Raw genomic sequence first — 6,149 nt, 5'->3', positions numbered from 1 at the left:
AATATTTCTTACTCTTTTTCTTGCTTCTTCCAGGATTCAATATTTGTTATACTTTTTGTCACATGTATGATATAGATAGTGATAGCACCAGTCCTGTTTCTTACACTAAGTTCTTTTTTAGATAGCTTTAACTCTCTTATAACATTCCTTCTAATTTTTCTCTTGTATTTGATTGTGCTGAATACCATCCTCCTCACACACACTTAAATAGTTGTAGTTTTCTTCAGTATCTAATTCCTTGCTTGTTATTCATGTTATTATTATTATTATTGTTCAGTAGTTTTATTTTTATAGCGTGCTTTCACTTCGCTACCGAGCGCAGCTCTGTGCGCCTTGGGTATGTGCTGTGGTATGCTGTGATGCTTTTATGTTTACTGTATTGAAAATGTTTTGCGTAGGATGTGTGCAGTGCCCAGTAGTACAATTTTCTGTATGTTATATATATTTGTAAGTCCTGGTGTTTTTGTTATGTATTTGTCTGAATATTTTTTTATTATACCTAAGGCACCTACTATGATAGGTAATTTCTGGTGGGGAGACTTTGGTCTTGTGCAGCAATTAAAAATCCTTCAGTCTCTACTTTGAGTCCTGAGCTTCTCAACCATTGCTGGGATTTTTCTCTGTCTATCTCTTTTGAATTTAATTTGGCCCAGTATTTGCCATGAAGGGGCTTTTCCTGCCATCGTTTTATCATGATCCGTTGCTGTTCTAGTTTTAGTTTGGATTTCATTTGTTTTATAGCTTTTATTGTTTCTTCTTCTTCTTCTTCTTCTTCTTCTTCTTCTTCTTCTTCTTCTTCTTCTTCTTCTTCTTCTTCTTCTTCTTCTTCTTCTTCTTCTTCTTCGTATTTATTAGGTAGTATAATTTTTTAAATCAGCTTCCTTAAATACTAAAAACAGTGTTTTGTTTTGCTTGTGTTTTGTGGCTATTTGTATTAGTTTTCCTTGCTTCTGGAGTAGGTATTTTTGAAGTCCTATGGTGATTATTTTATAATAGTTTTCCAGCTGTATAAGACCCCTGCCACCTTTTGTGCGTTGTATATATAGCCTTTCTTTGTCAGATTTTGGGTGGTGCATCCTAGATCCTGTCATTATTTTTCTTATTTTCCTGTCTATTTTCATTAGTTCGTTTAGTGTCCACTTTAGGATATTGTAGCTGTAAATTATAACTGCGACGGTTAAAGTGTTAATACCTATTATCTTGTTTTTAGCATTGAGCTCTGTTTTTAGTATTAATCTAACGCCTCTATAGTATTCTTTCTTTATTTACACTTTCATTTGTGTATGTTGTATCCTATCTAGTTCATTGATTCCTAAATATTTGTATGTCTGGCTTTGGTCTAGTTCTCTTATTTCATTGGCTTTATCCAGTGTGATGTTGCTACTCTTAACTAGTTTTCCTCTTTTCAGGGTTGCTTTGGCACATTTTTCTAATCCGAATTTCATATCTATTTCTTTGGTATATCCATGTACTGTTTGTAGTAGTGTTTCTAGCTGTTTATCATTTGTAGCGTGTAGTTTTAGGTCATCCATATATAAGAGGTGGCTGACAGTTTTGCCGTAACATTTGTATCCGCATCCATTTCTATTTAGCAATTCAGATAAAGGTGTGAGTGCCAAACAGAGTAGGAGTGGAGAGAGCGTGTCTCCCTGGAATATACCTCTTCTAATGGGGATGGCTTTCGTTTTCACGAGTCCCTCTTTTGTTTGGAGCTGTGGCACTGTCTGCCATTTATTCATAGTGTCTTATGTATTTTATAGCTATTGGTGCTACCTTGTCCATGGCTACTGTTTCGAGGATCCACGTGTGGGGAATACAATCAAATGTAGTTGATCCAGGCCATACTGAAGCCTTTCTTCTTTCTGCGGCTGTCTTCAGTTATGGCTTTATTGATCATTAATTGATCTTTACAGACATATGAGTCCTTGCAGCATTCCTTCTGCTCTTCTGGAAGCAGATTGTTTTCTTCCATATGCTTGCTCAATCTCTGCGATATTATTGCAGTAAAGGCTTTGTAGATTGTTTTTGTTCTTGTTGTTGTTATTGTTATTATTATTATTATTATTATTATTATTATTATTATTATTATTATTATTATTATATTAGGATGTTTGGAAAGTAATTGCATTTTACCAGAAAGGATACAAAAATGAATGTAAACTACATTTATCTGAATAGTTTTGATCAACAATGTAATCCCTTTTCAATGGGAAGGTAACTTTTTTACGCCACATTCAGAGGTATTCTGTTTCTTTTCCTAAAAAAGTCTGAAAGATTGTTTTCAGCTTCCTCTCTGTTTCTGAATGTTTTGCTTCTTATAAAATGTTCTTGTGATAAGAAGAGATGGAAATCCATAGGTGCTGAGTCAGGTGAGTGTGGAGGATATGGAAAAACTTCCCATCCTAATGATCTTATTTTTTCTTGGATTTGTTTAGAAGAATGCGGCCAAACATTGTCATGCTGGAGAATAACACCTTTTCTATGTGCCAAAGCTGGTTAGTTTCAGTGTAAATTTTCATTTACCTGATCAAGTCGTTGGCAATAACGTCAGCATTGATGGTCCTTCCATGTTCCAGTAACTCATAATGGACAATACCTTTCATGTTCAACCAAACACAAAGCAAAGATTTTTGAGGATAGAATTCTGGTTTTAGTGATGGCACTTGCTTCTCATTATGTGACAATCATTGTCTTTTTCATTTTCTGTTGTCATGTAAAACCCATTTGTCATCACCTATAACAATGTGCTACAGAAATGACAAGTTGCTATTCCTGTTTAGAAGACTGCTGCAGTTGGTGGAACATTGTGTTTGGTCCTTAAGTGTAAGCTCATGTGGAACCAAAATTCCCTCTTTGCATGTTTCTCCACTTGGCTTGAGTTGTTCATGGATAGTTGAATATGACACATTAAATTTTTGCGCCAAATCTCTGGTGCTTTGATGTGGATCTGAGACAACAGTCTCATTCAAAAGGTTGTCATTCAGAGTCGATCATCTTCCAGAATGTGGCTTGTTAGATACGTTACAATTGCCATCTTTAAACCTTTTAAACCCCACGTGACATGTACGAGCTTTCACTGCATCCAGATATGCTTCACAAATGTTTTACATTGCTTCTGCAGTGGTACTTTTTTTTTTCAAAACTCATACAACAAGCAATGGCAAATATAATTGTTTCATAAAGTTCTTATCCTCCATGGGATCAATTGCCAAAGTAACTATGAATGACACACACTGCCAGATAGAGGAGATGATATACTATTTCTAGACAGTTCCCACCCATTTGACCATGGCTCTGATGTGATTGGTTGATTTGTATTTTATAGTGGTGTAAAAACACGATTACTTTCCAAACACCCTAATAATAATAATAATAATAATAATAATAATAATAATAATAATCAAAGCCAGACATGCAAATACTTAGGAATCACCAAGCTAGAAATTATGCAACACACATAAATGAAAGAGAAGATAAACAAAAGAATACGGTAGACAAGTAATACCAGTCAATGCGAAAAACAAGATAAAATGTATCAATACCCTAGTTGTCCCAGTTATAAGTTACAGCTACAATATCCTTAACTGGACACTAAATGAACATATCAAAATAAACAGGAAAACAAGAAAAATAATGACGGGATCTAGGATGCACCACCCAAAATCTGACATAGAAAGGTATACAACGTATAGAAGGTGGTAGAGGCCTTATACAGCTGGAAAACTATTCCAAAATAACCACCGTACTTCTGCAAAAATACCTACTTCAGAAGCAAGGAAAACTAATACAAATAGCCGCAAAACACGAGCAAAACGAAAAACTGTTTTCAGTATTTAAGGAAGCTGACAAATACAAACAAGAAGTCATACTACCTAACAAATACAAAGAAGAAGAAGAAACAACAAAAGCTATAAAACAAATGAAATCCAAACTAAAACTAGAACAGCAACGGACCATTGCAGCCTGAATGTTATCATGTACCTTGTTTGGCACATGATGATATCATTTCTTGTTATGGATATAACTACATACTCGGCTATGTCTGTATATATATTCAGATTTGGCTAGGACTGGACAGCCAGAGATGATATGGTCTACTGTCTCATTGTGCTGGTTGCACATTTTGCATTTAGTATCTGGGCCTATTTTTATCACTAAGGTTTTATATTTGTTTGTGGTCAGGCATTGGTCTTGTACAGTGAAAACCAGGAGATCGTTCTTCACTTCTTCATCATGGGTCTCCCATTTCCACATTAAATGTTTGTACCAGAGGACACTACATCTGATGCCACTTATGTCCAATTGTTTTCTCAATGCATTTGTACTTTGTTGTTCATGCACATATAGCTAGATTTCTTTCTTTCTAATATTCACGTCATCTCTGCATTCATGGTTCACTTTTACTATGTAGCATTACTGTTCATACACAAGCATCATGCAATGTATCTTTCATTCTGAGAGAGAGAGAGAGAGAGAGAGAGAGAGAGAGAGAGAGAGGTTTTTTGTTGCTGACAGAGGTAATAATTTTCCTAGCAACTATAATTTTAGTGCATCCTCCTCCATTGCTAATTAAGTTAGCCTGATAACAAAAAAGCAATCTACTACCTCTAAGGATTTTGCTGGGCATTTGAGGAAGTTGTTTCCGATGTGTTGTTAATGATTAATATTCCTGCGCTTCTGCCACTTACAAAGTCTACTTCCTCTGTTAATATTCTTGTGATTCCATTAAACCTCTAATATGTCCACAGTTTACACTGAGTACACCTTATAGAACTTCTGACTACACCTTTTCAAGCAATGTAATTTTCCTGAAAGAGAAAAATGAAAGAAGTAGCAGCATTATTGTCAACTGCTACAAAGGTAAAGGTGACGCTTTCGATACAAATAATTACAGAGGTATCAAGTTGTTAGATCAGGTAATGAAAGTCACAGAGAGGGTCATAGCCCAAATAATTAGGGAGTGAGTCAGTTTAGATGAGATGCAGTTTGGGTTCGTGCCTGGGAAAAGCACCGCTGATGCTATATTTCTGGTAAGACAGTTTCAGGAGAAATACCTAGCCAAGGATAAACCTCTGTATCTTGTTTTCGTTGACATGGAGAAAGCCTTTGACAGGGTCCCCTGATCCATCATCTGGTGGTCAATGAGGAAACTAGGGATAGAAGAATGGTTAGTGAGAGCTGTGCGAGCCATGTATAGAGACGCTGTCAGTAAGGTGAGGTTTGGAAATGAGTACAGTGAAGAATTCCAGGTAGAGGTAGGGGTTCACCAAGGTTCTGTCCTCAGCCCCCTCCTATTTACCATAGTCCTCCAGGTGATAACAGAGGAATTCAAAACAGGATGCCCTTGGGAGCTCCTCTATGCTGATGACCTTGCACTAATTGCTGAGTCACTATCAGAACTAGAGGAGATTGTGCTGGTATGGACATGTGGTGAGAATTGATGAGGATAGCTGTGTGAAAATATGCCACACCCTAGCGGTTGAGGGAACCTGTGGAAGAGGTAGGCCCATGAAGACCTGGGATGAGGTGATGAGGCACGACCTCCGAACATTAAGCCTCACTGAGGCGATGACTTCTGACCGAGATCTTTGGAAATACGTTGTGAGTGAGAAGACCCAGCAAGCCAAGTGAGACCCAAATCCAAGGCCTCTGCTTGGGGTGTAGCCATCCCACTTATGCGTACCTTCCTTCATTGGACACTAAACTCTGCTTGCAAAGACTTGTTGAAGCAAGTGAAATCGGAATCGAAATCGAACTAAATTCGAAGACTGGCACCCATGCCAACGTCATCTCCTCCATTGGACACGAAACTCGGTTTGTGAAGACCTGTTGGGTCAAGTGAAAGTGAAATTGTGATGGCACCTTTACCCAGCGTCGCCTTCCTGGCACTTGTGCTGGTGGCACGTGTAAAGACATTCGAGTGAAATCGTTGCCAGTGCCGCTGGACTGGCTCCTATGCAGGACACGAAACTCGGCTTGTGAAGACCTATTGGTGCAAGTGAAAGTGAAATCGTGATGGCACCTGTGCCCATCGTCACCTTCATGGCACTTGTGCCAGTGGCATGTGTAAAGACTGGTTTCTGTGCAGGTGGCATGTAAAATACTCCATTTTGAGCGTGGCCGTTGCCAGTACCGCCTGACTGGCCTTC

Source organism: Octopus bimaculoides, chromosome 16, assembly GCF_001194135.2.
Source record: "Octopus bimaculoides isolate UCB-OBI-ISO-001 chromosome 16, ASM119413v2, whole genome shotgun sequence".
NCBI lineage: Eukaryota > Metazoa > Mollusca > Cephalopoda > Octopoda > Octopodidae > Octopus > Octopus bimaculoides.
Note: the sequence above shows the minus strand (reverse complement) of the source record.